A 23,676-nucleotide genomic window follows, 5' to 3' on the forward strand; every position below is an offset into this window, starting at 1 on the left:
CTTTTTGCGGATACAGACTAACACGGCTGCTACTCTGAAACCTAAAGAGGTGGTGTCCTCTGAAAAGGCGAAGAAACACACCTTATGATATTTGGGCATAACAGCTCTGTGCTTCGTTTTCTGCATCTGTGAAAAGGGTATGGACTTACCGACCAACCTCACAGGCGTGTTGTGAGGTTTAGCTTATTAATTTTTTTATTGTGCTTTGAGACCTTCAGATGAAAAGAGGTACTAGTTAAGGAAGAAGTATTGTCTGTTCATATTTCTTCTTCTTCTTACAATTTATTCATATTAAGATGATGATAGCAACACTGTCTGTTGTGGTGTGCTCATGTTTCAGACAGCACAAAGGTATTTCTGTATGCCATGTTTTCCGATTGGAATCCAAATTCTGCATTCACGTTTAGGATACCAAATCTTTGTGGCACCACAGCCTTGTAAGTAGAGCTGGTCAAAAAGGATAAGTATTTTCTGTGGAAAATTTGGAAAAAAAATTAAACAAATTAAGTTTGAAATATGTTCATGGAAGGTTTCAGTTAAATGATTATTTTCATTTTGTTTCTTTTCAAATAAGAACTTTGTTTCATTTTGATTCCCTCCACCCACACACCTTTTCCCTTCCTTTACCCCTTTTTGCACAGGGCAAAAAAGGGGGGAAAGGGCGGATTCCCCCCTCCCCAGAAAAACCCCATAAACTGAAAATTGTTTTTTTTAACTGGAATGTAAACAATCCGTTTGAAACAAAAATGAAAAAAATGTAACAAACCAAAACTTTTTTTTGGCCAAAATTGTTTTGTTCAAAATGCTGTTTTTCACTGGGAAAACTTGTTCATGAAACACTTTTTTGCTCAGCCCTACTCAATGGTCATTTTACAATTGAAAATAAATGCACACTCTCATAATATTTGCTTGTATTTGTATTCTCCTTGATACCGTTTATTACAGAAATTCTAGCTGATGGTACTTGCAATGAAAATCAGTTTGATCAGCTTGGTTAGAAAGTGTATCATGGGATTTTACTTTATCCAGTACCATTCATACTCAAGGTATCCGGAAGTGCTTGACAAACAGGTCAGTTAGGTGGCCTGTATCTGGTGGCCTGATTTGCTTCTGCCTTCCACCCTGTGGAGTCATTTACACCTGTGAGTGAATGCGGCCTGAATGTAACATGGTAACACTGGTGGAAGTGAATGGAGAGTTAGAATCTGGTCACATTTTACAACTACCTAACATAAATGTAAATGATTCCACATTGTCCCATGCCCTAGGAAAACAGAGGGACTGGGTGTCATTTAGTAGCTCACATGCAAGCTTGGATGCTAGAACCAGTGTAACTGGGAGAAAGAATATTGGCCAGGAATGATTTTGGAGTCATGCCCTACTATTTCAGAAAGCACTTCTGGGATGTTAACTTATAGCTAGGCAGTCACTAGAGACAGACAGAAGCCAGAAGTACCAAAGGTACCTGCTGTTACCGGTCTCTTTACTCTATTAACTGTTAATTTTATCAGCCCCATAATCCCAAATGAGAAAATCTTGGCAGAAACACTGCCTAATGTGGCAACTCTTTGTGCTGTTTGACGTTTTATCTGGAGATCACACAGGACTGAAAAGGGTTTCTTTCTCCCCCAGTGTATGAATATAACTCATTAGTTAATTAGTTAGACATTAATGAGGGCTACTAAGCAGTAGTAGGGGAGCAGAGCCCCTGAATTCCTGCTGAATTGCAAAATAAATAAATAAATAAAATAAAATGGTTTTTGCTTTCCTGCTACAACTGAAATTTTAAAAGCAAAAATTAGCTTTTGGAAATGTTCATGGTGATGGAAATCAATAGCATAGTGCACAGTGTATTCATGTAATCAGATCAATCTGCAATGCATTGCCCTAAGGCCATATGCCTGACTACCAATGTTGTTGTTATATAGCATTTATATTGCAGAAGTACCCAGAGGCTCCATTGTGCTGGACACTATACAAATATGTACAAAGTCCTTGCCCCAAAGAACATACAGCTTAAGCTATGGGCCAATCTATGTTATGGACACAGACCCTAGTAAGGGAAGAACATCCAGAGGTTAGGACAGTAGAAGGTGATCAGCACCCATGTGATCAACACAGCCCAAATTGTAGGGGGAGCTGGCCAGGGAGAGGGCATGGGTAGGAAGGATGGTGGGCCATTGGTGCAGCACATGCTTGCAGCAATCTTAGTGGCAGGACTTATAAGGAGCCCTAGGTGGCTGTTAAACCTGCCCTATGCATGAGAGGGGGGACAGTGAAGATGGGAATTAGCACTTCAGTGAAATGACCCTGTTGGAGCATCAGCAGTAACGTGTCTCATCATTTCTGTAGAGGACATTCTGCAGTCTTGTGAAACCCTGTAGTGTGAGATGTGGGCAGCTTTTATGGGCTCTGGATGTGATGAATACCCTCTCCAAATTCAGTTTGCTCGTTTATCCCAGTTCTCTCGAAGATTTTTGGTTTTGCCAGGCAGTGACCACCCTACCAAAAAATATCAATGTCATTCCTAAGCCAATAGTGAATGTCAATATGCAAATATAATCTAGAACCAATTTTCAACTACAGCACATGCCACTGTGTGCCTAATGAAATCATAACACAAAGCATACAAGGGGCCATATCCTCATATCCTTGGCACAGTTCCATGGAAGTCTGTGGCCTGGTAGAACCCCTATTTCACAAATAATTGGGGATTGAGGAGTTCATAAAATCTAAAAGTTTGCAAAATTGAACATCTCAAGATTACAGCAGGGATGGTGTATACATTGCAGTATGGTGCACTACATTACCTTTTTTCTTGTCCTTCAAACCACTATGAAGCGACGTCTGATGCACTGAAGGCATTGGAATGTGAACGGATGTCAACCTGTTCTTCAGCAGCATCACTTTCGTTATGTAATTATTTTTCTGCCCCATTGAGAAAAATAGTTTATATAACCAGTGGTTTGCAAGACTGGTGTTCATAAAACTGAGATTTTACTGTTCACCAATTTACAGCAGCTGAGGATTTAGCTGAGTAAAATCTATGGGCCTGATTCTGCCAATGGCTTCAGCCAGGTTACTTCTGATTTATACTGGAACTAGCAGAGGAAAGATGGCCTTCTGTTTAAGGCTCTGGATTGGGAGTCAGTAGATTTGGGTCAAATTCCTAGCTCTGAAAGAGACTCCCTGGGTGACCTTGGGCAAGTCACTTAAGGCTAGATTCACAAAGGTATTCATGCGCCTAAAGATGCAGACAGGCAGCTACGGGGATTCTCAATAGCGTTAGGCACTAACCTGCCTAGGCACTTTTGAAAATCCCACTTGGTACCCATCTGCATCTTTAGGTGTCCAATTACCTTTAAAAATTTGGCCCCTCTTCCCTCTGTGCCTCAGGCCCCCATCTGCAAAATGGAGATGGAAAAAACTCTCTGCCTCCCTGGGGGTTATGAGGATAGACTTGTTAACCCTTCGGAAGCTACTACATGTTGGTGGCCATCAAAGCACTGAGATAGTCAGGAGAACCTGGCCCACAACGTACAGCAACCACTGATATAATAAAACACAACATCTTTATGCAAGAAAAAGACTTCAGAATGAAATACCCATGGTGCAAAACCATTATTAAAAATTACAAAAGGAACTGGTATAATCGCTAGATCATTTCTTGGTGCCCCACTGAACACTGGTCCCCGCCTAAGGGTCTGTTCAGCTGGCAACTAATCAAGCATTCCTCCGCTATCCTAAATAGTCCTCATTTGTCTTTCGGCTAGTAGGGCCACTGGTTTCCACTTAGTTCCCCCTTCCCACGCTCCCAGTGATGCATGTCTTTTTGGGGAAATGTGGGGGCGCTTGGCAGTGAAGTGGAAATTAGTGCAAAGAAATTACACTGCAGGGCTTCCAATGGCTTTGAATGAAATGGTGAATACGTTGATGTGAAATACAATCATTGTTGCACAAATCTAGTTCTCAGGCCGTATTTACACCGTCCCCGTAGTTACTGAAACCGCCATCGAATTGGTACATATTGAACACATACAGAGCAAAATACAACACAAGAATTACAGATGAATACACAACCAACTGCTGGGGTAGTTACTGACAATCTTTAGCTTTTGAATACACTGGTAATTTGTCCTCACACCAGCCATCAGTGTGTCTGAACCCCTGAATGCCTCACGTGTAGACAGGGAAAGGGGAGGCAGGACTGCACTGGTGGCGCTTACCCCTGCTTGAAACCCAGGTAAATTCCACCAGTCCAAATTATGTCTGTACTTTGGGTTTGCAGTTCAGCAGTTGGCTGCCAATTGCTGCAATCGGGGCAAATTTGGTTTTAATCTATTCTGATCTACATTTGTTTTCCACCAGACTAATGCCATTGACTTTGATGGTACGACGCCTGATTTGCACTGGTGTTCTAGTGAGATCAGAATCTAGACCAAAAAAATTGAATCCGATGATGCAACGTGGCTGCCTGGCATCCCTGGAAATTATTTTGCAAGCATTCTGAACCTTGGTTCTTTCTCCCTCCTCAAAATATGAGCAAATCCATTTGACTTCAATAAGAGTTATTCATGTTTTGTGGTGGGACAACAAAGGGGACTGGATTTGTCTCCTCCCCAAATGAGCTTGTGGGGTTTTGACACACGTATCTCCAGTACGAGCTCTTTCTCTGCTTGTCACAAGTGTCGCACCAACTTTGCAATCTGCACACGGTCTGCTGTGCATTGACCTGAATGCACAGCAGCCATCACAATGAACTAGAGCCTCACTCTTGCCCTTAGTTGCAGAGTATAATCTTTTCAATTGTACAGACGCAGGAATCTTTCTTCCTCACCCACACATCTGGTTAGATTAGTGTTTCCATGGCTGGGTTGCACATTACTAGCATCTGTCAACCCTGTTTAGTCTTTAATTGCTCTTGGGGCTCTGTTGGAATGAAAGCATGGCTAAATAACATGTAGAATGGCTGTAGGAATAAGCCAAGGAGTCCACACGCTCACATAGAAAAGGGTCAAGCCCATTCAGAGCAGGAAGGATCACCTTGACTGTGAATTTAACGATGACCCCTTTGTACAGTAACAAGCGCCCCATTTACATTTCTCTTTAGTCTGGATCAGTCAGCTGACCCAGCAGCACAAAGCTGGTACTGCTGAAGCACCTGGACGGACTGGTAATGCCGCAAGGCCAAGCTAAATCCCTAGATAGGTCACTGATTTGTTTTTTAACCAAAACATCTGTCTCTTTTCATGCTGTCCTGCCTGGTTAATGTTGCATATAAAAGACACTTAAAATCTGCAGCATCACCAGGTGTTAAAAGACCAAAGAGGTTTGTATGAGAGAAGGGGGGCCTAAACCCACAAAGAGCTGCCCCATTGGAAAACTTGTGCATAACACTGAGTTTCATTGCAAGGCTGGGATGCTCTGGAATGGACTCTTTGTTCCCAAAATCAAAGCTGGTTCCGCTTCAGACAGAGAGGTAGGTGGCTCATAGGCCGAGGGTGGGGGTAGGGTGTGGAGACTTTTGCAAAAAATACTGTAACTGGAGGTTTAGAAAGGACTGGAGAATGTTATGAACAACAATCGCTTTTGTAGCTGTGCAGCTTTCTGCTTCCTGATTCTGACTGGGACCAGAAGTGAACATGTCAAAATGCTCTTAGCACAGCCTTCCTGGCCATATTTATAGCCCAGTGGGAGGCAGGAAGTAGCAGAAAGCTTGTGTTGGCATGGCTTGCACCCCAAGAGACTGAGAGAGATGCGGTTCAGGAGAGCATCTGAACTGAATGTCAGAATAAAGAAGAGATGCTGCTCTATCGCCATGAAGGCTGTCCCAACCCAGCCACAATGAAAGGGAGTTGCACCCATGTGCCAGTATTAAAGCTGGTTGAAAAAATGCAGTTTTTAATTTATTTTTTGGACATTTTTTTCTAAATTTCTCATTTTTTTAAATTAAAAATGTCAAACAACATTAAAATCTGCAGTGAGGATTTTAATATTGGGCGACAAGCCACCGGGCGTGAACAAATGTTTTGATGAAAAAAATGCATCTTGGTCTAGTAAATATATGCCCCCTCTCAATGCCCCTCTCAACGCCCACTTCTCCCAGAAGCACCCAGCCTCTGTCTGACATGATTGCTACCTACCAAACATGAACCTTTGGTTAATGTGGCACAAATGAATACAAGTGCTGTGCACTTTCGTTTCTTTTCCCTTCCCCCTGAAAAAGATGGAATGTTACACATTCTTTTATCCTTTTGTTTTAATTCACTGTAGACTGAGTTGAAATTTTTCAAATTTAATTTTGTTCAGAAAAGGATTTTTTTTTACATCCACATTTCTTTTTTAAACCAACTCTAGTCTTGGCGTTGTCTAAGAAAGAACCACCTCCTTAGCATCTCCTTTGTTTGCAGCCAAGCACGGGAGAGAAGGTGCCTGTTAGAACAACTATCATTTTACTAGCACAGAAGTTGCCATGCTAATGAGACAATGGTTTTGTCTTACTCTGATAGGAGGAGTTGTGCTAATATTTGTGAGCCACACACAGTGCCTAGTGTGGACTGGATATACGCAGAAGCCTGATTGGACTTGGTATGATCGGCACCCTTTCATTTAATTAGTGCTGTTTCTTTTCTTCTGACAAACCCGACTCATGAGTGCTTGCTAAATATTATATAGTGTCTGAATGCATGGGGAACTAAAGATGATGCAATGATTTTTTTCCAAGCATGTTGTCCTCCTTTGTTTTGTTAAAATCCTTGGGACATGGTATTGATATTTTAGTGATTAGTAGCTTCGGCCAGGAATTTTCGGTGACAGTGTTTTTTATTTTTTTTTAATGCAAAATTTTGTTTCTGCAAAATCAATATTTTCTGCAAGAAATTTTTGATTTTGTGGAAATGTTTTGATTTTTTTTCATCAGGAAAACTAAACCAAAATATTTCATTTTGGGTTCAGTCATCCCAGGTTAGAACATTTCAGGTTGTTGAACATAATTGAACTATTTCATTTTGGGTCAGTTTGACATTAATCCATGTCTGCCTGAGTACAGACTGGACTCCCTGGCTGGACTACAGCTCCCATGATGCACTGTGACAGCTCTTGTGCCTCATGGGATACATAGTCTGGCCAGGGAGCCTGGACCACAGAGGAGAATGTGGGCATGAGGCACCTAAACTACAACTCCCATGAGACACTACTGTGCCCAGGTGGCCACAGTTCAGTGTTATACTGAGCAAAAATGAAATGTGGGATGGAAATTCTGATTTTTGACCCGCTCTAGTTATCATTAAAGCTCCATATGCACTTATTATTATTATTATATGATAAATCATGCTATTGGATTAATAAGGTGGATTTATCCAATGTTCAAATAGTATTCTTTATGGATAGAATGTGTATGTATGTGTGCTTGTGAGTGATGAGAACCCCTAATAGCATCTGAAAGCTGTACCATAAAGGGACCATATAGTCTCTGGTAGGATCTCTCACCTAGACCTAATCTCTAGGAGTGAAATGGGAGGATATTTTCCTTCAGGCTGCTGAGGGAAATGCTACCTTGGAAATTTTTTTAATTGTACGTGTTGAAAATCAGTTATTTCCTGCAGTATATATTTATGTGACACACACATGACATAGTTGAAACTTCTGGAAACTCTTATAACCCACAACCCCCGTTGGAAGCAGTAGGAATTGGGAAACATTTTGGAAACTTGTTTAAACTGTATCATGGATGGGACCTGAAATGAGTGTACATATCTATGAAATTCTTGTTGGTTAAAGCTGAAGGGCTAGATGTTCCACGGCTCAGCCATTATTTGTTAGGGTTAAATATTGCCTTACACCAGTGCTCCATCTATTCAACTGAGAGCTGCACTAGGAATCAGTGGGAGCATATGGCCTTTGGTGAACGTGAGTCTTTTTTGTTTGCTTGATCACACTGATGAAATGTTGGCTGAAATTCTTGCCCATGTCCAAGCTTGACTGGGCTGTCCAGTAGTGCTGTAAACTAGACCGGGGGTATCTGTTAAGGTTATCAGGCCTAAAACTTACGTACTGAAGGAGACACTAGAAAATTATACAATTAGAGCCGAGCAAAATTTGGAATGTCTGGCCTGTGGGAAATTCTGACATTTCAACATTTTTTTTCAAAAGTTGAAATTTCAAATTTTTTTACAGAACAGAAATTCTGAAAACATTCTATGTTTTGTTTTGACATTTTTGATCCAAATGAATCATTTCAGTATTCCCCAAACTAATATGTTTCATTTTGGTGTTTTTGACATGCTTAATTCCAAATCATTTCCATATTAACTGCATTCTCCCATTGTGGCATTTGCCCCATGGGAATTGTAGTTCAGGAGCTTGATATCCCCATTCTTTCATATGGCCAGGCTCCCTAGCCAGTCTACATCTCCCTCGATGCACCCAGAGTCATGGGACTCCCATGATGCACCATGCAGAGCTTGCTCAGAGGGCAATCTGTATTGCATTATGGAAGATGAAGTTTTCTAGGGAGGGCTCAAACTACAACCCTCAAAAGGCTGTTAGGGAAAGGCAATTTAATATTTTATTGAAATGTTTTGGGTCAGTTCACCTAAATGAACTGTTCCAATTCAGATCAAACTGAGTCAAAATGAAATATTTCATGTCAGTTTTCCTGGTGGAAAATAATAATAAAAATGTTGGCGGGAGGGCGGTGGAATCAAGTTTTTTCCCGTGGCAAATTTTGATTTTGTGGCAACTTAATTTTCCATCAGAAAATCATTCAGACAGAAAATTCCCCACCAGTTATTTCTGTATAAGCCTGTATTGGTCACAGAGGGATGCACTGGATGAACTAGCTGCTCTTTCCATCTCTGTCTTATGATTTCCCTTCAGTCAACGCTGATCCAATGCTCCAGGATGGCACTCGAGCCCACTGCCCTCTTGCTGGTGTGGTCTGCTGGATGAGATATAAAACTGTGGTCCTGACCATGTATGGTGGTTAAAGAACCCATGACACGTTTCAAAAGTGAAGAGGCTTTTGCCCAGATTCCAAGCTGCTCCATATAGCCCCCATACAAATGGAATCGCCTCTCCACCCCCTTCTAGCAATACAAGCTAATCCATCTGGGCTGGAAGCTTCAAAGGGAGGTAAGTGTCTAACTCCCTTAGGAGCCAGCTCTAGTTTGCTTGGAAAAGTTTTAAAGGATGAATGGCCTTAAAATCTGTGACTCCATGAGTCACTGGTTTCTGTTCCATCAGAGAATTTCTCCACTCATGAGTCAAGCCTGAACTTTACAGTGGACGCTGTTCCTGCTAAAATGCAATAAGCGGCATAGCCTCTTGTTACTCACTGCTGGGCTTATAATGGTGGAACTCGGACTTCTACCTAGTCTACTTTGGCAAATGCTTTTAGGATGTCAAAAGAGCCTTTTCCTACCTCTTCTGAGAATTCCTATTTAACCTGTGACAAGTCTGGCTTGGTTTTTGAGGCAGTTGCATTGGACTATAATTACAGCCTCTCCTGACCCTGCACCCTTGGCATTATCTTTGTTTGGATGGCACCATACTCTTATTAGGTTTCAGACTGACTGTACCATTTTTCCTTTTAGAGGTAAACATGCAAATGCAATATGAGACTGTGATGTCCAGACAAAGACAGCGGCCGGGGGCAGGGGCAGCAGAGTGGATAATCTGTACTGATTGTGGATAAACAGTCAGTTCACCATTGAGAAACAAGAATATTTTTTCCATAGAAAAGGCAACTTGCCCTCCCCAACCCCGCCACCTAAGACGAGCATTGCTGTAAGCTGTCTGTTATTCTACTAAATCCTCTGGGTGACTGCTGGACTTGAAGCTAGGGTTGCCAAGTTTGAAATATTAAAAAACTGGACACTCCAGCAGGAGTGCCAGAACCTCTCCTCCCCGCCTCTTCCCCCAAGGACCCACCCCTGCCCCACCCTTCCCCAAGGACCCGCCCCTGCCCCACCCCTTCCCCCAAGGACCTGCTCTTGCCCTGCCCCTTTCCTCCAAGGCCCTGCCTTGCCCTTTCCCCCTGAGGCCCCTCCTCCCATTCACTCCTCTTTCCCCTTCCCTCCGTTGCTCACTGCTTTTCCTCTTTCCCTCCCTTCCTGCGTGGGCCAAGAGGGACTTGCCTGCAGAGTCAGGGCTGGGAGCTGCAGCCACCTGATGCAGGTAGGAGGCAGCCCCAGCTGAGTAGGGACTGGTGCGGGTGATGACTCGGCGCCTCCCCGCCTCCCCTGCCCGCAGTAACCAGACTTTGGGTGTCTGGTCAGTAGATTTGACTGGATACCATCAGGTCCCCTTTTCGACCAGATTTTCCAGTAAAAAACCAGGCACCTGGCTACCCTACTTGAAGCCATTATGCTTGATTTGAATGGGGTATCCCGCACCTCTCAGGAGAGTGCTCTAACCACTAAGCTAGGGGCTATTCCGATGTGGGACTCCCTCCATCTCTCCTGTTGAAGCTGTTCCCCTGTGGCTGAATAAAGAAAGAGCGATTGGAACAGGGGGCTTGGCCCCAGGTGGGTGCCCTCACCAGGGTCTCCCACCTCCTAGGTGGGCACACTAACCACTGGGCTGCAGAGTCATTCTCTCTTTCTGGCCCAATGACTATAGAAGCATTATCCACAGTGGAATGTCCTGTGAATCTTTTCAGGCATTTGACATTTTTTCCCCATCTTGAATCAGGACGAAAAGTCAAAACTCTCAGAAAGAGTCAGGTTTTTGTTTTTCCATTTTGGGTCAGTTGCAGTATTTCTTTTAGAAAATTTTCGTTTTGGGGTTAAAAAAATATTGGGGAGGGATGGTGAAGAGAGAGAAATTATTTCCTGATCAGCTCTAGTAAAGAGCACAGTGTAGACAGGGGCTGCTGTGTCTACTGTCACTGTCGTCTCAGAATGTTGTGACTATCTGTACAGGGGCCCTGCAGTCTCAGAGCTGCTCTGACTTATACTGGGGACTGAACTGGCCCCCTGCAGCCCCAAGAAACAGGGCGTCCCAAAGAGGGGATACCACCTCCTGTGCTGCTGGGCCCAGTCAGGTCCTGCAAAACTCTGCCTGAGGGCTGAGTTCCATCGATATGCTCAAACGTATAAATGAATTAGCTCAGTGTATGGTTGTGCCACTCTGTGTTTGCAGGGTAAAGCTTTGCATTGTCTGAAACGCTGAAGAATAAAAATGAAGTTGCTTAAAAAAATGAAAACTGCCCAATTCGCGGTAGTTTTAACGAGCATCTCTTAAGCTGCGTTGAAAATGTCTGCCTAAAAGCTGCTGTGTGAACTCCTGGGCCCCGTTGAAGACAGTAGGCTATCACCTCCTGAGCTCCTAAATTTACTGTGCTAACAATGAAAAGGGCACAGCAGATATTTAGGGGGAAGGTTACCAACAGAAATGGGGCAACACTTTTTTTTGTCAGTAACATCCAAGTGCGAGGGCCTGGCAATGTGGTTGGAGTGGGGCTTTTGAACTGTCTCCCAGTAGGAAATCAATAGCTTATCAGGATATCCATGAAGACTAACAGAAAGTTCAGATTGTTTATAGGTCTGACTGGGCAGTCCCAAGGGCAGCTCTTATCGGGTGTTGTTACACCAGAAGCTGGACTTTTTCTTCAGTCCAGAGTGCATCCTGCGTCAAAACCACAAGTACAAAGTGGGTCATGAACTGAAGGAGGTTGACCCACAATGCAGCCCTGCTGAGCATTACAGAGAGCTGCTACTCATTTTCCCTGTGACTGCAACTTTCTTTCTTGCCTCTTTTAGACACACCCGAAGAGTCCGTGGCTTCATCATGAGGCCACCTCCTCCTCCTCCTCCTCCTTGACTTCTACCAATTTTGAGTCTGGGAATTCATTCCTAGTTCCTTTGTTTTTGGAGGCTGAGGTTCCCAGATCGGTACTGAGTCGAGATGGGTAAATCCATTCAGATAAGTTAAGAACTGAGCCAGAGCCAAACTGGAAGTTCTAATTTAATGCCACATATTTCCCAGGGTTGTAAAAGTTCCATTTTTTTTATTTTTAACCCTGCCACTGAATTATCAGGTTTATCCTGACATCCAGGACTAGAAGTTTTAGTAACAACATACCTCGAGAAAGGCCTGTTGCTTTACAGTGAAATTTCCTGCCCACTGAGAGGTGAGAGTCCCAGAGATTTCAAGGGAACAAATGCCAGATCACATGAGACTATCGGCCTGATTTTCTTTCCTGCAAAACAAAATGGTTTTGAAATGATTTATTTGATTTAATGATTTATTAAAATGATTTAAAATGGTAGAAGTCTAAATAATAAGATGGGTGAACTAGAGTGCCTTATGTTAAAGGAGAATATTGATATAATAGGCATCACAGAAACCTGGTGGAGTGAGGACAATCAATAGGACACAATCATTCTGGGGTACAAAATATATCGGAAGGACAGAACAGGTCATGGGGGGGGGGGGGGGATGGGTGGGAGAGGAGTGGCACTATATGTGAAAGAAAATGTAGAATCAAATGAAATAAAAATCTTAAATGAATCCACATGTTCCATAGAATCTCTATGGATAGGAATTCCATGCTCTAATAAGACTATAACATTAGGAATCTATTATCGACCACCTGACCAGGACAGTGATAGTGATGATGAAATGCTAAGGGAGATTAGAGAGGCTATCAAAATAAAAAACTCAATAATAGTGGGGGATTTCAATTATCCCCATATTGACTGGGTACATGTCACCTCAGGACGAAATGCAGAGACAAAATTTCCCAATACTTTAAATGACTGCTTCTTGCAGCAACTGGTACAGGAACCCACAAGGGGAGAGGCAACTCTCGATCTAGTCCTGAGTGGAGTGCAGGATCTGGTCCAAGAGGTAACTATAACAGGACCGCTTGGAAATAGTGACCATAATATAATAACATTTAACATTCCTGTGGTGGGAAGAACACCTCAACAGCCCAACACTGTGGCATTTAATTTCAGAAAGGGGAACTATGCAAAACTGAGGAGGTTAGTTAAACAGAAATTAAAAGGTACAGTGACTAGAGTGAAATCCCTGCAAGCTGCATGGACACTTTTCAAAGACACCGTAATAGAGGCTCAATTTAAATATATTCCCCAAATTAAAAAACACAGTAAAAGAACTAAAATAGAGCCACTGTGGCTTAACAACCATGTAAAAGAAGCAGTGAGAGATAAAAAGGCATCTTTTAAAAAGTGGAAGTCAAATCCTAGTGAGGTAAATAGAAAGGAGCATAAACACTGCCAAATTAAATGTAAAAATGTTAATAAGAAAAGCTAAAAAGGAGTCTGAAGAACAGCTAGACAATAACTCAAAAGGTAATAACAAAATGTTTTTTAGGTACATCAGAAGCAGGAAGCCTGCTAAACAACCAGTGGGGCTCCTGGACAATCAAGATACAAAAGGAGCAGTTAAAGACGATAAAGTCGTCATGGAGAAACTAAATTAATTCTTTGCTTCAGGCTGAGGATGTTGGGGAGATTCCCAAACCTAAGCCGTCTTTTGTAGGTGACAAATCTGAGGAATTGTCACAGGTTGAAGTATCACTAGAGGAGGTTTTGGGATTAATTGAAAAACTTAACAGTAACAAGTCACCAGGACCAGATGGCATTCACCCAAGAGTTCTGAAAGAACTCAAATGTGAAATTGCGGACCTATTGACTATGGCTTGGAACCTGTCCTTTAAATCAGCTGCTGTACCCAATGACTGGAAGATAGCTAATCTAATGCCAATATTTAAGAAGAGCTCTAGAGGTGATCCTGGCAATTACAGACCGGTAAGTCTAACGTCAGTACCGGGCAAATTAGTTGAAACAATAGTAAAGAATAAAATTGTCAGACACATAGAAGAGCATAAATTGTTTGCACAAAAGTCAACATGGTTTCTGTAAAGGGAGATCATGTCTTACTATTAGAGTTCTTTGAGGGGGTCAACAAACATGTGGACAAGGGGGATCCAGTGGACATAATGTACTTACATTTCCAGAAAGCCCTTGACAAGGTCCCTCACCAAAGGCTCTTATGTAAATTAAGTTGTCATGGGATAAGAGGGAAGATCCTTTCATGGACTGAGAACTAGTTAAAAGACAGGGAACAAAGAGTGGGAATAAACGGTACATTTTCAGAATGGAGAGGGGTAACTAGTGGTGTTCCTCAAGGGTCAGTCCTAGGACCAATCCTATTCAACTTATTCATAAATGATCTGGAAAAAAGGGTAACCAGTGAGGTGGCAAAGTTTGCAGATGCTACTAAACTGCTCAAGATAGTTAAGACCAAAGCAGACTGCGAAGAACTTCAAAAAGATCTCACAAAACTAAGTAATTGGACAACAAAATGGCAAATGAAATTCAATGTGGATAAATGTAAAGTAATGCCCATTGGAAAAAATAACCCCAACTATACACACAATATGATGGGGGTTAATTTAGCTACAACTAATCAGGAGAAAGATCTTGGAGTCATCGTGGATAGTTCTCTGAAGACGTCCACGCAGTATGCAGGGGCAGTAAAAAAAGCAAACGGGATGTTAGGAATCATTAAAAAAGGGATAGAGAATAAGACGGAGAATATCTTATTGCCTTTATATAAATCCATGGTATGCCTACATCTTGAATACTGCGTAAAGATGGTCCCCTCATCTCAAAAACGATATATTGGCATTAGAAAAGGTTCAGAAAAGGGCAACTAAAATGATTAGGGGTTTGGAACGGGTCCCATATGAGGAGAGATTAAAGAGGCTAGGACTTTTCAGCTTGGAAAAGAGGAGACTAAGGGGGGATATGATAGAGGTATAAAATCATGAGTGGTGTGGAGAAAGTGAATAAGGAAAAGTTATTTACTTGTTCCCATAATATAAGAACTAGGGGCCACCAAATTAAATTAACAGGTAGCAGGTTTAAAACAAATAAAAGGAAGTTCTTCTTCACTCAGCGCACAGTCAACCTGTGGAACTCCTTGCCTGAGGAGGTTGTGAAGTCTAGGACTATAACAGGGTTTAAAAGAGAACTGGATAAATTCATGGAGGTTAAGTCCATTAATGGCTATTAGCCAGGATGGGTAAGGAATGGTGTCCCTCGCTTCTGTTTGTCAGAGGGTGGAGATGGATGGCAGGAGAGAGATCACTAGATCATTATCTGTTAAGTTCACTCCCTCTGGGGCACCTGGCATTGGCCTCAGTCGGTAGACAAGGTGTTGGGCTGGGTGGACCTTTGGTCTGACCCAAATCTGAAGCTACAAAATCAAAAAACCTCTCGGTAATTGATTTTGATAATGCCATATAACGTCTGTACTTTGTCCCAAACTGTTTAGGGACAGACAGCATGAAGGGAGTCACTAATGAATGGATGGATCTTAACCTGAGTGGCATAAATAGGACAAAAAGAAACAGTATGTTCCATTTTTAAGCTGTCTATTTTTGGCATTTTATTTCCAACTTCAAAATGGGATCAGTTTGCAAAAAAAAATTGCCATGTTTCACCAGTTTAAATGAGTCCGTTTCTGAATGCAAATGGTCAGCTATCATGTACATAAGGGGTTCCGTTTATTTCTAAGTTTTGCAGTATTTTCGCCACACTGATGCAAAAAAAGCAGTTTTGCTGAATTTTAGGGCAAAGTGAAAATGGCGGGGGCAAGGAATTCCCCATATGGGAACAGTGTCGCACAAAATTTCAAAGCCAACCGCTCACTGGTTTTTCACAGCTCTAGGCCTGACAACCACTTCCGCCTGCTAAACAAATTGACAGCAGCAGCCCCTTAATGCTGCCAGTATCACACTAATTTCCACTATTCAACTTTATGCTGCAAGCAAGGGGCCCCTGATAGGAGTTTTTAGGCAAAGCCTCCGCCGTTGTTAAGCCACAGTAATAACTGGACATGTTGTAGGAGATGGAGCACAGTGCTGTCCTTGCATCCCTGACCCAAGCCCGGAGGCTGCATAAGGGCATGACAATGATACAGTACCCTGCTGCTCTAAGGCCATGGGCAGTGCTGGGAGGCACAGCAGTTCCTATTGTTTCTTTGGTAGAAGTGCTGGCTTTAGATTTACAAGCCCCCTGCTGCTGCTTGTCCTTCTGTTGCTCATACACAGGAACCTAAGGTGAAGCCCTGGGGTCGGGCCTGGGGGAATTGTCCCCAGTGAGCTGTGTGGGTGCTGCTCTTGTTATCGGAAATATAAATCACCCACCAGGCTGCAGGAAGATGCCGCAGCTGTGCTGCTCTGGCATTGTCTAAGCAGAACCAATAGATGCAGCACGTCAGGCTTGTTCATTGCTGGCTATTGGAGGATGGACAGCACATGCGTGGTTTAGGGGCCTATGATCAAATTAAGCTCTGGCATAAGCGGGTACAGCTCTTATTAAAGTCAATGAGCACTGAGCTTGTTAACACCAAAGCTGAATTTAGCTGGGCTGCCAGTTCCTTGCCTTTAATTGGATCACCCCGTGTTGATCTCCACAGCCCTTTACTCTTCTCCTTGCCCCCTTTTAATTACATCTTTGTTGCTTTTGCGTTTGCCCATCTATTGTGTTCGGGCTCCCTTAAAAGCAAGGCAAGAATAAGCCCCAACCTGCTCCCACAATCCCAGTCCATCATCTAGCCACAGATAACTCTCATGCTTCCAGTCGTAAACTGATCACCGGTGGGGTCAGGAAGGAATCTCTCTTGCACAATTAATCAGGTGCATTGAGCGAGAATTAAGATAACCTGCCTCTGAAATACTTGATATTGGCCACTACAAGATGCTGGACCAGAGGCCCTTATTATGGGCTTCTTGCTAAAACCACTGCTTGACCTTTTATGGTTAAGTATTGATGGACAAGTTCAGATGTAAAAAGAACTTTACGTGAGCTTGAATCCAGTCCAAATCATTCCTGAGTTTTGAAAAAGTTCATCTAATTTCTGTTTTCTCCCTGCATGGTTTTTCATTTCATGCACCTCTCTAATGCAGGGGTCTCGGCCAGACCCTCAGCTCATGTAAATCATTGTAGCTCCATTGGAGATTTGCCAGTTCGCCCAGGCTGAGAATCTGGCCCACTGTCTGACATCACAAGAGGAGCAGAAACACCACTTGAATATTTGCTCTTGTGGGCTGGAAATCACACTCTGGAAGGCTCTTGGGGCCTGATCCTTCTCTCACCTGTATTACTTTTACACCAATTTAACCATTGCCTTCTCTGGAGTTACTCCTAATTTATCCCAGTGCAAGTAAAAGGAGGAGACTCAAGAGACTTCAGGTAAGGTTTGAATGCAAACCTCAACTTCTCTCAACCTGTGGTGGGTCCCCTATCACCAGCTGTGTCTGCTCTATTTGCTGGGAAGTCCCGAATCTCTGAAGGGGAGACTTTGAGGCAGAATGATGGGGTGGACCTGCTATGGGAGCGTGGGCAGCTGCATTGGTGGGGTGGGAAATCTGAATGGCTGATGGGAGACCTGGGGAATGTGCATTCCAATAATCTAATCTGGTCATTGAGAGAGAGAATGAATCAATGTCTTGAGTAAGCACGGCGATCAGCCTGGTTACATTCCTGAGATAGCTAAATACGAATCTGACCATGTTATTCATGAGAGATTTAAAACAGAGTCCAACTGCAGAACCCAGTCGCATGGGCAGTGGGAACAGGAATACGCTCAAAGGTCACGTAAGGTGGTTACAACAGAGAAAGTCAGCTCTGGTTCAGTGAGGACACATTAGTTCCGTTTATTTCTTCTTTCACTTTCAGCTGTTTGTCAAAACAATGATTTATTATATTACTACTATTGAACACTGGCACCATGCTTTGGCTTGCTCAGCACAAAGTCCCTTCCCAGGAAAGTTTACTGTCTAAACAACAGGCACAAAGAAGACAGAATATACAATTCAAGTTGCAGGGGGGGAGGTTTAGATTGGATATTAGGAAAAACTTTTTCACTATGAGGGTGGTGAAACTCTGGAAAGCGTTACCTAGGGAGGTGGTAGAATCTCCTTCCTTAGAGGTTTTTAAGGTCAGGCTTGACAAAGCCCTGGCTGGGATGATTTAACTGGGAATTGGTCCTGCTTCGAGCAGGGGGTTGGACTAGATGACCTTCTGGGGTCCCTTCCAACCCTGATATTCTATGATTCTATGATTCTAATAGCTCATTGGGGCAGACCGTCTTTTTGTTCGGTTTCTGCAGCGCCTAGCACAATGGGGTCTTGGTCCATGATGAGTGCTCCTAGGTGCTACCACAATACAAAATAATAATTAACTAAGACCATCCACTATACTAGCTGAGGAATCAAGGCCAGGATTTTCAAAGAGTCTTATGGGAATTATTTGGTAGCCACCCAACTCTCATTGGCTTTCAGTGGAAGTTTCAATGGGGTAAAGGATTTCACTCTGTCTCTGTAGGGTTCTTTGAAAATTCCAGCCAAACTTCCCACATGGACAGACTATTCCAAAACTGCCCACTTTGGGAGGGCCCTGCACCTTTCTCTGAGGCCCTTGATGCTGGCTGTTGTTTGGAGGCTTGGAGGCAGATTTTGGGGTGAGGGCTGTGCCTCTTTACAGGGCATAGCAGGAGTTGCTGTGGAACGGTCAGGGACCTTGGGCAGAGAGCTTCAGGTGGCTGCTACTGAGGTTGTGCATTGCCACCTTGCCCCCTACTGTGGCCTTCAAAGCAACCATTTAACGCTTAACATTAAATTTGGTTTCTGAAAAAGGCCTGACAAACACAATTAATGATGCTAATGCAATCGAGTCCTCTGAGCCCCACTAATACTTTCCAAGTGCTTTGTTCCTAGCGGGGGGGGGAAAAACACTTTTCTAATTGGTGCTTTTGAGTCTGGTGCAGCTAGAGATGCGTTCCATATGGCAATCAGAGCCAGTCTTGCCCAGCCTCTGCACAGCCATGCAAATTATGGAAAGACGATACATTTAATTGTATGAATGTCAGAGGCACTGGAGTCAGTCCCCTAATCCTGGAACTGGAAAGAAGAACCGACAATAATGAATGCACAATCAGTCGGAGATGATTCAGTCTCTCCATGCTTTCCTGAGTTTCAAAGAGTGGGGCAGGGGGAAATACGGACAGTGATCTCATTTGCAGACTGAATGGGCCAGATCCTCAACTGGTGTAAATCGTCATAGCTCCATTGTAGTCAGTGGAATTACACTGATGTAAAGCCAGAGTGAGAGAGAGAGAGGAATTGGACCAATACTTTAATCCTGCTGCTGCTCATCAATGTATTGCATCTTTATTTTAGTCTAAGCACATCCCTCAAACAAACAAACCAAAACCTCTCAGGCTTATTCAACCACTGATACCTACTGGAAAACATTACTGCTTCCGTACTACAGGCTTCTCTTTTCTTGTCCTTTATTATTGAAATCACCCCCAGATATGCACATGGCGGCTTCGTTCCTTGAACATTCATCAACAGCTGCTACTTGCTTAGGGTCCCTCGCTTCCACCAAAGTAGGAACGTAACAGGGCAGGACCGCACTGCTTTTGCTCTGTGATGGTGGGGAGGCAAGGGGTCACGCCACATGGCAGCCATGCAACGAGGATTGTGCTGACCCTCTGCACTATAGAGCAGTGTGTTGTGGCAGGTCTCCTGGAAGCACCATAGAGAAGGTGTTGCTGTGGGAACATTGGAACACAGGAATTGCCCGGGTGGATCAGATGCAAGATACAGCTAATCCAGTATCTTGCCAATACCAGATGCTTTAGGGGAAGGTATAAGAGCCCCACAACAGACAGATGTGTGGTTATCTGCCCACCACATTAGGTCTCATCCTGGTCTCTGTTCGAGATTAGCTTAATCCGCAAAGCATCAGGTTTAATATCCCTTCCAATGTTTTTGTTATCATTACCTATAACTCTGAAGATTCTTGATTTCCACATCCAACTCTTAGGCAGTTTTGAGCCAGTTGGTAGGCAGGCGAGTAAGTATGTATCTGACTGATGGCAATGCAAAGCATGTAGCCATAGAGTGCTCTCTCACTCGGCTGTCTTTCAAGGCAAGTTGGCTACAAGGTCATCATCACTAAAAGCTGTTATAAGCTCTCCCCCATGACATGCACTTCTTTAGAACAAGCCAATGGTTGTTCTAAAGACCAGGCACCAACATTCAGATTACATCTTTTGGTCTTCACTGCCCAGTCCACAGAGGATATGAAGCTGTTATGCGTACCCTCAGTAAGAGCTAACCTCTAGCTCATGACTTTAGGTCTGAAGATGCCTGTTTCAATACCCCTTTGCAACCGAGACAGCAGCCATCGCATGTATACTTGTTACTCAATCCCAAGAGGTTCTAAAACACCAACACACCCTCTTTATGTTCAAAGTCGTGGGAAGCCACTGTTTATTTCTGCTTGGAGATATTTTGCTGCTTGTGTCTTTTTTTAGTTCATTTTTGTGAATGGCCAGGTCCCTTAATGTCAATATAGCCTCACCTATTTTTACCAGACACCTTGTATTCACCCAGCAGTATTCATTCTGCTCTAGATGGTTACAGCTATTTGATGGGAATAGAGAACAACATTCCTCCCGTTCCATTTTCCTTTCGGTGCCCTTCCATTTGGCACTAACCGTATTTAATATTTCATTCTGAATTTTCATAGCTAGGCACTTATACACATTAATGATTAAATGGCCACATTTCTTGAAAGAAACATATAGATAAAGACTGTCAGCCGCTGGTACTTTTTTTTCAAGGGCAACAGCTACTAATCAGGACACAATCTTTTCTTTCTATAACTTGGGAATAAAAAAATACCAAAGTTCCTTTTTTTCAAACGTTTGAAAGTCTAACCATTTTTTTGGGGAGGCGGCGGGGTGAGGGGAGGGCATTTCCAAAAGCACTTGGTGTTGATCTAATGCTGGTCATGCTGAAGTCCTTGGGAGTTTTACCACTGACATCCAGGTGAGCAGACTTAGGCCAATGCTGAGCACTTTTTACAACCCCACACTAGACATCCAATAGGCAGATGGCTTCTGAACTTTTGGGGACACTTCACCAGATCTTGGAGTAAGTTTTACCATCAGTTACATTTGCATAAATGAGGAGGGACTCCACTGATATCAACAGAGCTTCTTTGGATGTACATGAGAGCAGAATCTGACCCCCAGCAATGGCAGCTGCTATCGGCAATGGCAGCTCCCATTAAGTCACACCATCCGGAAATCAGGGTTGGGCTGCTCATGATTGCAAAGTGGGATTTGGCGCCATCCACGGTTCTCTGTCTGTGGAGCACTCCCCGCTGAATAGGAAACATGCTGCAATTGGTCATTACGGTAGGGTTGAGAGGAGGCTGGAGATATGAGAGACGCATTAGTAAGTCCTTGTGGCACCTTAGAGACTAACATATTTATTTGGGCATAAGCTTTTGTGGGCTAAAACCCACTTCATCAACGCTCCGTTCACCAGTCGCAAAAGCTGGAGCACCAGTAACAGCACACGTAGCAAGTATCAGTGCCTGAGAACTACTTTAATCTCTATCACACTGAGGAAAGATGGTTTCACTTCTTATTCTCATATATTATATTTTATTTATTTATGACTCTGTGATCTTCAAACATACAGAGGCGGATATTTAATGCACCAAGCCAATGAAGAAGAATGCCCTCCAAATTCACTCTCCCTATTCCAGCTGATTACATTAGGGAATACCACGTCATTTCTATTCAGTGAACTAAGCATCTTTTCTGCTCTTGTACAAAGAGCACTCCAGCTTGCCCTTTACCTTATTTTTTCCATAACTAGAATGCTCTTGTACCATGAAATCAGAAAGCTTGAGGGTCTTCTAGCTCAGAATCCAAAGCAAGGGCTGGCTCTGGTAGCCATAGGCCGGATCTCAGCAGCCTCTTGGAATTCTGAAGCCACCGCACTAATGTTCATCCTCTCTTTGTTGTTCCCAGTAACACTGAGTATGCTGGATGGTGAGGTAGGAGGAAAGTAATAGGAATGTCTTAATAAAACAGATGCTTTGGTTTGCTGTGGCTCTAAGATTCATTTTGAAGCTCTGGCAGTCGGCATTCTGGGCAAGTACCAGGGCGTCAGTTTGGAAGCAGAAGACATACAGTCGCTTTGCTTCCTACCATTAGCGGAGGATCGAGTCTTTAATTTTCACTGCACTGATCCTGCCAGCCAGAAGTACCTCGATTTAATTTTGGTGGCTTCTTTTCAGTGCCAAGCTGGAGGCTGATGCTATGACGTGTTTCAACTCTTCAAAGTAACCACAGTGCCCAGTTGAGGAAATGTATATTTATATAGCAATGGAATTCTATTTGGGTATGGGAGAACTCCCAAGAACATCAGCTAAGCTGGTAGGCCTCTATATTTTTCATTCAGGACGACATTGGTAGAGAGATCCCTTCCTAGAGAAATGTCCCATCCCAAGCTCCCACAATGCTGGTCAGAAACTGGAATTTCTGTTGCACAGGAGATCTCAAGATTTCAAAATTATTTTTCATTATGAACTGGAATGAAAGGCTGAAATTTACCACAAAAAGAAAATTCTGAAATTTCGAAGCATTTCATTCAGATAATGGAAAAGCATCTTAAAATTTTTAATGTAATTTTTGATACATTTTTCTAATTCATAATGAAAAATGTCAAAATCTCATTTTGAAATAATTTTTTTGACTTTTATAGTATATTAAATATACTATAGGTTATATAACTATGTCAAATATAGCAACATGAATACAATAAAAAATAATATTTTAATATACTATAAAAGTAAAATAATGAAACAACACTATCAAAATGAAACATTTTGACATCAAAAATGCTTTGACGTTTTCCTGTGGAAATTTTTTAAATCATAATCAACATGTTCCCATGGAACATTCTGATTTCAACGAACCTGCATTTTTCAATGGAAAATTGTGTTGTCATTTTTTTTTCTACCAGCTCTACTCCCTGTTCGCCTACAGCATGGTTCTTAAAATCTTTCAATCTGTGGTGCCCCTGGAAGGGCTCTGTGGCTCAGTGCTGGTCCATGGACTACAATTTCAGAACCGCTGGGTTAAGAATCTCAGCCCACAAACAGCCCTTCGATGAACATAGTGGATCTGGCGGTTGAATTTCACCCTGAACAACTAACCAAAACGACTGGGAATGAGGATCTGGCTGCAGCTGAGAAATCTGATGAGTCCCTCTTTCGGTATATATCCTCTTTTGGAGAGCCTGGAGACCTCATGCACAGAGAGCTGGAAAGCAGGCACCATGTGGGATTTTCCCTATTAAAGACTCACTCAGAAAGATCAAATGCAAAACCCTTCCAACAGCTACAAATCTGCTAATCTCCTACCTGTCCTTTTGCCCTGAAAGTGCCTAAAAAATGTTGCTTTTTTGGCCTACATTTTTCCTCTCTTGCAGTTTGGCTGCATCTCAAATTCATCACAAAGTTCAGGCTGGAGCTCACAGCTGGGCCTGCATAATCATCACAAGACCCGAGTCTTCCCACTCAGTGCCATAGCCTGATATTCTTTTGACAAACTACATAGCCTAGGCAAACTTTATAACCTTTCCAGCCTCTCTCTGTCTTCTTTTCCTCCTCATTCAGACCATGACCTGAAGTTTATAGTCATTTGTTCTGGTTAATATAAGTTGCATGCAGCCCAAATTTGATTTTATTATTTTTCAAATTCCCCTTCCTGGATGATGAAAACAGGAAATTGTAAAGCAACTACAAATAAATAAATAAATAAATA

Source organism: Caretta caretta, chromosome 14 (assembly GCF_965140235.1).
Source record: "Caretta caretta isolate rCarCar2 chromosome 14, rCarCar1.hap1, whole genome shotgun sequence".
NCBI lineage: Eukaryota > Metazoa > Chordata > Testudines > Cheloniidae > Caretta > Caretta caretta.